This window comes from Propithecus coquereli, unplaced genomic scaffold, assembly GCF_000956105.1.
Source record: "Propithecus coquereli isolate 6110/MARCELLA unplaced genomic scaffold, Pcoq_1.0 Scaffold16, whole genome shotgun sequence".
NCBI classification, from domain to species: Eukaryota; Metazoa; Chordata; class Mammalia; order Primates; family Indriidae; genus Propithecus; species Propithecus coquereli.
Window position 1 is genome coordinate 1,955,900 of NW_012140524.1, and position 10,135 is coordinate 1,966,034.

Consider the following 10,135-nt stretch of genomic DNA (forward strand, 5'->3'; position numbering starts at 1 on the left):
GGCACTTTAGCCTGGGCAACACAGTGAGACTCTGTCTCAAAAAAAAAAAAGATTTGAAGACTTGAAAAAAGAAAGGAAGCCAAGTGTATCAGTTGTTCCTGTAGTCTCAGCTACTCGGGAGAAAGGCTGAGGTGGGAGGATTGCTTGAGCCCAAGAGTTTGAGTCCAGCCAGGGCAACACAGTGAAACCCTGTCTCTAAAATAAATAAATAAAATAAACCAAATAAAAAGAAAATACAATAGTGGCTTTAAGGGATCAATTTTCCATCTTGAAGGACTAGAAAACGTCTAGTTTATTAGCTCATAAATTTCTCTTCCAGGCTTCTGTCTGGGAAGGTATTTATTTAAAGTACAATAGACACTTGAAATTTCTGTATTAACATTCCTGGTCTGAAAAATGTATTGGAAATGAAATTTTCTTTTAGCAATTTTTAATTTTTCTGAATCATAAATCAGAGTCTTAAAGGATCAAGCAGTTCTCAAAGTTCTGAGTTAAGTATCCAATCAAAAGCTACATCTCAGGAAATTAGTTGCCACAATTTTTCTAGTTTTAAATCAGGTCAAACAATGCAGGACTTGGGGTTAGCATATTCATTTCATGGACATTCAGAAGCCTGATTACCAGTGATAGGCCACCAAATGTCAAGAAATAAGGGTGCTCTAAACAAGGAGTGAAATATTTTTTTTTTCTATGTACTTCGTGTTTTTTAACTTGTGTTAAAATCTCTTACAACCCCTGCATAACAAAGAGTTGCATCTGTGATGCAGCCACCACCCTGCCCACCACCAGAAAGCCTCTTCTTGGACCTCCTCCACTGGGCATCACCTCGAGGGCCTCCATGTGGATCTCCCATGGGCCACCCGGATCCTAAGGCTCCACAAAGCATGTGTGGACCTCCATCTCCGATGCCCTCACAGGAATACACTAGCTTCTCATGGCCCCCAGCCTACAGCTACCAGCGGGAGCCCCTTCCCTCCACCCAGACCCACCATCTGGCCTCCAGTTCCGCCTTCTTGCCCACTGCAGGGCCCTCACTCACAGTAAATTCTCATTCTTCTTCCTCCTGTTATATCCTCCCAATATCTTTTCACTTTCTTGGACCAACTGGAGTCGTGTAGCTCCTTGGGGCTAAGGCACTAATTTCTCTCAGGCCCTCAAACTTTAAGAGTTTACTGCACTTTTTGGTTGAAACATTGAATAGCAAGAACAAAATTATCTGAGTAAGAAAAATGCAATATTGTTGCTGTTTGATGAAAATTCAGAAGACAGAACTGAGTGTCTTCTGACAGCTTAAAAGAATTTCATCTGGGGAAGTTTGGGGACAAGGTCATGAATCCCAAAAAATAACTATGAGGTTGTAATATAGGACTAGAAATGGATATCCAGCAGGGATATGGTCAGGGACCATTGGAATGTTCTATATTTTCTATTTCTAGGTAATTGTGGCCTCTCTCTAGGTCTCAGGAATGGATTGAAGCAGAACACTTCTGTGAAGTAAAATGAGGGTTCTCAGAGGATCCAGGCAGCAAGGGAGAAGGGGCAAGTGATACAAACAAGCCGAGTCTGGGCAAGATTCTGACCTTAGCTTAAAAATGGCCATGGGCATCTCGGGGATGACATCCCCACCATTTCTGTGTCTTGAGGTACATCTCTTCCGATCTGGCCCCATTACATTCTACACTTAGTGTCTAGTTCCCATCCTATGATCTCCCCCTACCACCACGTTGGGCATTCTTTTTGCCTCTCTCCTGTTTCCTATATTTCATACCTTCTTCTTTCTCAGTTTGTTCTCATTTTGGTGGCACATATCCTCTAGTAGTAGTTTCCTTAGAAAGGGGATATAAAACTAATTTTTAAAAACGCTTTGCAAGTCTTTAGAGATACCAACCCTTGTTTAATAATTTGGCTGAATAGAGAGTTCTCCACTGGAATAAATTTTCTTTCAGAATTTTTATAGTATTGCTGTACTGTCTTCTAGTTTCCTGTGTTGCTGTTGGGAAATCCAAAGCAATCCTAATTCCTGTTCCTCCTTCCTGTGTCCCCCGCCGCACCCTCGTACCCTAACAGTTTCTGGAAGCCTGAGAATATCCTCTTTGTCCTAGATATTTTTTTACATTTCACAGCCATATGCTTTGGTGTAGGACAATTTTAATCTATTATGATTGGCTCTTTCAATGTGGAAATTTGTGTTCGTGAGTTCTGGTAGTGTTTCTTGAATTATTTCACTGTTGATCTCTTCCCCTCTGTTTTTCTCTTCCTGAACATCCTAGTATTTGGCTGCTGAACTTCATAAACTTCATAGATTTTCTCATCTTTTCTTCTATTTCATACCTCCTTGTCTTTTTGCCATATTTTCTGCATGATTTCCTCAATTTAAAAAAATATATATATATCTTTAGAGATGAGGTCTCTCTATGTTACCCAGGCTGGCCTCAAACTTCTGGGCTCAAGTGATCTTGCCACTTGAGCCTCCTGAGTAGCTGGGACTACAGGCATGCACCACTATGTCCAGCTTGATTTTCTCTATTTAATTTAATTAATTAATTAATCTATTTGAGATAGAGTCTTGCTCTGTTGCCCAGGCTAGAGTGCTGTGGCAGCCTAGCTCACAGCAACCTCAAACTCCTGGGCTCGAGTGATCCTCCTGCCTCAAACACCCAGAGTGCTAGGATCACAGGCGTGAGCCACCATGCCCAGCCTGATTCCCTCAATTTTATCTTTCAATTCTTCATCACAATTTTTATTTCTCATGTCTTTAACTTCTAAAAGCTCTTCTTCATTCTCTTGAATGTTCTTTTTTAAAAAAATAACATCCTATTCTTGTTTTAAGCATGCAGTATCTTTTCTTATCTTTTTCAGAACTGAGAAGTGGAAAATAACAGAAACCGTGACTTCAAAAACAGAACGGAAACCACAATTTGCAAAACAGACAAACTATTTCAGCAACAGCTCAGCTTGGACCCATGTGTTCAGGAAAGATAAAACCACAGATTTTTTCACAATAGCCCTGCCCAGCCTATCAACACAGAGACTCAACTCTGCAAATTTTGACCAAGTCTTTCCTGTCCTAACCCTACCCTTCCTTCCTGCCCCTCCCTCCACTCTTGCTAACTCCACCCTAAAACCAGTCCTTTGCCTAACTCCTCCCCAACAAAACCTTATAAAATGCAAATGCTAAAGCTATTCAGTCTATTTGACTGACTTCACTTAGTCATTGTCTCCCTTGCCTGGCACATTTCTAATAAACTAAGCTTGGTATTTATTGTTCCTTGTTTGTTCTTTGTTTCAACCATAACAAATTTTAGATTTCTTTCTCTTTCTTTCCTTCCTTCTTTCTTTCTTCTTTCTTACTTTCCTTTTCTTTGTTTCTTCTTCTTTCTTTCTTTCTCTTTCTCTCCTTCTCTTCCTTTCTTTCCTTTTTTTTTTTTTTTTGGATAAAGTTTTCCTCTGTTGCTCAGGCTGGATTGCAGTGGTATGAACATAGTTCATTGCAGCCTCCAACTCCTGGCCTCAAGAAATCCTCCTGCCTCAGCCTCCCATTACAGGTGTGAGCCACTGCGCCTGGCCAACAGATTTCTTTGGTGCTGTCTTGTGGGAAGCTTTGACTGAATGCGAATTAAAGTTTTCTTTCACCTGCATAGTATTCTTTCTCTCCAAGGTGCACTTTCTGCTTGCTTGGTCTTTATCTTGAATGATAGAGACTTTCTTTAGAGTTCTGGTAATCTTTGGTTTCTTATTCAAGATTAAAAGTAGAGGATTAAAAAGCTGATTGGAAGTACTGAGTATATGGAGAGCTCTTGCATTTTGAATTTACTGTAGGGCCATTTATTTGTTGGGTTTCCCAAATGTCAGTTTCTCTACTTCTTTCCTCTGGAGCTGCTCAGATTCCCCAGAGAAAAGTGTGCCAATTCCTGCCCAGGGGGTAAAGATTTCGCTGCAATGGTTTAGGGACTGAATAATTGATGAGGGCTGTGGGCAGGAGGTGGCGCCTTAGCAATCAGCATGCATGATCTTATGGAAACCTCTACTTCTGTGTGGTACCAAAGCCCTCAGCTGTGCCTGTTGTCTCCCAGTCCAGAGACTTTCATTTTTGTCTCCTCCACTGACTCCAACTTCTGCTGGGGTCTGGGAGAACAGATATCCAGTAGCATGAAGTTGGGGAGAGGATCTGGGTCTGCTGGTAACTCTGCAATATAATGATGTCTGTTTTTGTTGTCGAAACCACAAAGGAGTTTTGGCCTAGGTCTAGTTGCTCATCACACAAAGATCCAAGTATTGACAAAATGAGGATTTCCAAGGAAGAAAGGAATCTCTAGATATTAATACAACTTTCTCCCATGCTAGGTGACTTGTCAGGAGAATGGGAAGAAGCTGCATCAAATCTTTCTCTCTGACTAATGGAGACCTTGGGCTTTTAAAAGAGGGGCCCTGTGCCTTGGGGCAGGTCATGGTGTAACTAAGAGGGGCTATGTGTACCGGGGACAGGTTGTAGGAGGGGCAGACTTCAGCATCTCAGCTCCTTTGTCTTTTTTTTTTTTTTAATTGAAAAATGTTTAGTTGAATCAGCTCCTTTGTCTTACAGAAAATCCATTGTTTCTGGGAAACAACTCAAAAGGTCGAGTAGTTAGTTAAGGGAGGGGATTATTAAAAACAAAATTATAGGGGTCATTGAAATTTGTTTATAGAGCTGGTTACATTTTCAAGTTTTCTCTACTGTTGCCATAGAATTCAGCTTTTTCAATTCTCCTATCTTAGTTTGTAATCATCTCTCTGCTTTCCAGTTTTCAAAGATTTATCACTGTTGTCCTTCCCATCTTTGTGCTTTTATGTCTTTAAAAAAAATCCCACTGTTGTAGTTTTAGTACAGATGGTCCCTGATTTACGGTGGTTTGATTTATGATTTCCCTGCTTCACGGTGGTGCAAAAGCAATAGGCATTCAGTAGAAACTGTACTTTGATCTTTTCCCTGAGCCAGTGATATGCAGTAGGCTTTGTGTTAGATGGTCTTGCCTAACTGTGGGCTAATGTAAGTGCTCTGAGCACATTTAAGATAGTTTTGATTTATGATATTTTCAACTTTTGATGGGTTTATCAGGACCCATCATAACCCGGTTGTAAATTGAGGAACATCTGTAGGTTTAAGGAGAGAACAAGATTAGACTGGCATATTCTAACCATTATCTTAACTCAGAATTCCTCTAACGCTTTTTCATCAGCCATGTGGGCTTTCAGTGGCATTCCACCAGAAACATGCCTGCAAAGCCAATAGTTGTGTAGGGCTCATTCACTAACAGCCAAACTGTTTAGGTCAATATGTAACAGAGGCAAAGGCCTGAAAAAAAACAAAGATGTTTTACGAGCTGTCTCTTTAAAACTCCTCCTCCCCCAACTCTTTTTGGAATTAAAATCTGCATCCCTGCCCAAGGCCAATATCAGAGGAGCAGGGGGTATCCTTTGTTCTTTGTACCACAGGAGATGGCTTAACAGAATTGTCCCAGCATAGGTCACTAGAGTATCTTCCCTGGAGATGGGGTCAATCAGGACCACCAACTAGTTAAACAGCAATACCCTGAAGCTGTATAACTTTAAATATCTCTTTAAAAGTTCTGTATTTCTGCTTATAGGGGGGACTGTGGTACTTTATGATGGGAGTCTGCCATATTCCTCAATTGCTGGCAAATTAATAAATTCCCCTTTCATTCTCTTCAAACCACTTGTCCTGGTTCTTCTGATGCAGCCTCGGCACAAGTGCCTGACAGTAACAATAAGATTAAGCAATGAAATAGTTTGCCTAATGGACACAAAAGTCTTTTTCATTTGCAAAATTAAATCAATGAATGGTTTAGGAAATGGATGTGGGCAGCTTCCTCTTTCAAAATTCTCCTCTGAATTTTCTGAATCACAAGTCAAAAGTGTTGTAGTTTAAAGAATACACTGGGTTTGATGGGGAAGAGGAAAAGAGGAAAGAAGGGGCAGAAAGAGAGGGAGAGAAGGAGGGGGAAGAGAAAGAAGAGGGAGCTTTTGCCTATAGAGGGCAAGTTGGCTCGTCCGCAGACTTCTCACACTATTTTGGAATCATTATCCATGCCAAGGTCTGGTCCTTAGTTTAGAAATTCAAATGTTAAATAGGCAAGATGGCTGATGGTTGTAATCCTAGCACTCTGGGAGGCCAAGGTGGGAGGATCACTCGAGTTCAGGAGATGGAGGTTGCAGTGAGCTATGATGACACCATTGTACTCTAGCTGGAGTGGCAGAGACAGACTCAAAAAAAAAAAAAAGTTAAATATACCCAAAGTTGATCGAATCCCAAACTCAAGATATTAATGTATTCATTCTTTCAATAAAGAATTAGTGTCTATTATGTGTCAATCTTGGTGCTATGTGCTGTGGATACAAAGATGAATAAAACATACAGTTGGTCCTGCCTATTGGAGAGTTCTGCATCTTTGGATTGGAAAATACTTGGCCAAAAAACAAAAAACCCACAAAACAATAAAAAATAACAATACGACAACAACAAAAAAGAATACAAATAAAAAATATGGTATAACAACAATTTACATAGTATTTACATTGCATTGGGTATTATAAGTAATCTAGAGATGATTTAAAGTATATGGGAGGATATACATAGGTTATATCAAATAGTACATTATTTATAAAAGGGACTTGGACATCTATGGATTTTGGCATTGAGGGTGGGATCTTGGAACCAATCCCCCATGGATACCTAGGGATGACTGGTGCACACTCCTAGCTCTTTTGGTGCATATGAAGTAGATACAGAGATTTCCACTTTTATATTCGATAGTTTACAGTGATAAGTATTACTATCAATGAGCATGCCAGATGTTACTCTGAAAGCACATTACCTGGTTCTTGATCAAGTCAAACAGAATCCTCTCCCCTTCAGAGTTTTCCTGATTCATTGAGAACTTCTTGCTCTTGAGTTTACAGACGCCCTATAGATAAGCCAAAGACTGTTAAAAACGTCCCTTCTGCAGAGAGAATGAAATACCATTCATTAAATCTCTGCTATCTACTTACAATAACATTCCAATCATGCTTTTCTGAGATTACCTCTTACTGATCTTCATTGAATTTGGTTTGTTTCTAATCTTTTTCCCCCAATATTTAAGAGTCGCATAAATATGCAAAGAATAGCTCAGCAAGCACAGGAATACACACCATCCAGCTAAAGAAATGAATGATTGCCAATGCATTTAAATCATCAGTTTATTTGTCTTCCTACCTTTCCCTCCAGAATTAAGCCCTACTCTGAATTTGGTGTTCAATCATTTGATTATACATTTATATAATTTTATGATATACTGTGAGCTAAAATAAAATCTTAGGGCTCACCCCCCTACCCCCAGCCACCAGCTGACTGAATGGACCCCTTCGTGGCCAAAGGAATATCCTAAAACTAAATTGCCTGCCAGGAGGAGGGAGGTCAGACGTGCCTCATCATGCCCCCCTCCCTTCTTGGGGACATCCTTTGTAATCCATTAACAGGCCTAAGGGTATGCAAGACAAATCTACAGGTCCTCAATTTACACGACAAATCTATGTCCAATGGCTTATCTCTGATAAATAGCTCTTTATGTTAAAACATTCCAAGCCTTTAGACAAAGCTTCACATCTTTAGCCAATTACAAGTCAAAGAATCTTTAAACCCACCTATAACCTGTAAGCCACCCCACCTTCGAGATGGCCCACCTTTTCGGGCCAAACCAATGTATCCAATGTATGCCTCCTACGTATTGATTTATGACTTTACCTGTAACCTCTGTCCCCCTGAAATGTATAAAACTAAACTGTAACCCAAACACAGTGAGTCTACTTGCTCAAGGCTTCTTGGGGACGGCTCCAGGTCCTGGTCCTCAAATTTGGCTCAGAGTAAATCTCTTTAAAATTATTTTACAGAGTTTGGCTTTTTTCTGTTGACAATACATTTGTATCCTTAAGCAACATACAGAATTATTTTGCATGGTTTTTACTTTTTACTTGATTTAAGGGGTATCATACTCAATTTATTCCATCACAGCTTTTTATTTTGGATGAGCATTATACACCTAGATGTTATGGTCTGGAGTGCAAGAAAAGACCACCTAAGACCGAAACTGAGCCAAATTGTGAGTCTTAATTAGCTGGCCAGCGACTACTCTCTGACACCGCTAAGAGGCAGCAGCACAGAGAGCAGCAGCGAGCTGTAAAAGCAGGGATGTTTTATTTTATACTATTCTAAGTCAGAGCTATGTGACTTTAAGCATGAGGGTTGGAACAACATTACCGCATATTTTCTACAGCTGCAGGGTCTGGGGCCAGCCACGGACCACATCCTGTTCCAATAACAATCTCTAAGCAAGCAAGTTTACAGAAGCAGAAAGCATTAGTCCTGGCCAAAGTACATTTTTTCATGGGTTAGGCAATTATAGTAAACTTTTAGCTACACGATACTTTATACAGATCAGAACAATTAAAATAAGTAGTTAAAAGTCAACTAATAATTTTCCATTGCTAAAGTGAACAACCTCACTATTACTATTACAGCTAAGGCTAGAATGCGGGCTAGTTTTTAAATTTTGGGTCCCTTTACACTAGACATGAAAATGGAGATACAGGGTAAGTGTATCTTCAAATTTACTATTTATTATCAATATGTCCTTCAATATTGCTTTAGGAATTTACACTCCCCATCATCCCCTACCCATGTATATAAGAGGTCCTGTTGCTTAAAAATTTTCCTGAATTTGATATTGTTAAACTTAAAGATTTTTGGTAGAATGATTGGTTTAAAATTGTACTGAAGTGCTGCTTTGATTTACATCCCCTGATAATCCTAGATACTGAGAATCTTTTCTTATGTTTTTGAGCTATTTGTGTTCTACCCTCTGATTACTTGCATATCTACAAAAATGTAAATTCCATGAGTACAAGAACTTTGTGTCTCCAGCAGCTTGGACAATGCCTAATACTGCCTAGTGCACTGTAGATACTTAATACATATTTTGTTGAATATAACAATCATCCCTTAGTTCACAGGGGATTGGTTCCAGCATGATATTCTTTTTTTTTTTTTTTATCCCAGAACAAGGCTCCATATATGGCCTTGAATGTGATATTCCTCACATTCAAAACTTCCATAAGATGAAGACGTCCACCAGCTGCTGTTTCCCCATCATCCTCACAGTCCTGCAAGGTCTGTTCATCCTCACAAGACATTCTGTAGGCATCGATGTTGTGAGTGGCAAGAGCTATTTCCCCATTCTCATACCATTTGGCAAGAGCCATTTTCATCTGTTTGTGACAAACTACTGGAGCTAAGTACTAGGTGTGCCCGAAAAGTATTTCTTTGGTCCGTAATAGGAATGTCATCAGTCGGAGGTAATTCTTCTATTTCTGTCTGATTTTCACTGATACTGAAATCCAATGTTTACCTGGATTTTCTGGCGGATGTGCTAAAATGATATCATCTTCACATTAATCATCTTCCTCTTCAGTTTTCTTCCTCACATCTGGGCCTGGTTCTGCCATCTGAGATTTTTGTATTAGAACATCTCTATTTTCTCCACCCACAGGTAAAGAATACTTTCACCAATACACTGTATGTATATTTCCTCAAGGCTATTTACTAAATCTGCACATTCTTGCCCTTTAAGCCAAGGAGCTTTCAGTTGATAAGTAGGTGGAACTGTACCTGGGTATTCATTTGGTAGCATCATCTGCAAGCCAAGTGTCCATTTGGGGTCAACTATATTGTCACTAATCCTAATACAAAATATTTTGTTTAGCACAGTCATCAATGACATGCTATTCCTTGCCGTAAATGGCTGCATTGCTTCAACTTTCTCATTCTGCTTCTGGTTGCTTCCTGCATTCCCGTGAGCCATGTGGCTCCAGGTCCTGAGCTTGGGGTGGAATTTTGCTTTCTCTGAATATTTTTGATATGGGGTTGGTTGAATGGATGGATGTGGAATGCACAGATACGGAGGGCTGACTGTACATATAAACAATGTATATGTGTGTATATATGTATTTCTATGTTGAATATTGGTGGCAGTTTATAACTTACGTTCATTTCTTAAAATTGTCTTTTTCTTGATCTTTCAAACAAAAAAGCATGTTTTGCCGG

The 10,135-nt window shown here is 39.7% G+C and overlaps 1 pseudogene; it reads right to left on the reverse strand.

The window, feature by feature from the left end:
• Nucleotides 1–9,039: 9,039 nt before the first annotated feature.
• LOC105807530 lies at nucleotides 9,040–9,893 on the reverse strand (annotated as a pseudogene).
• Between the last annotated feature and the right edge of the window lie 242 nt (nucleotides 9,894–10,135).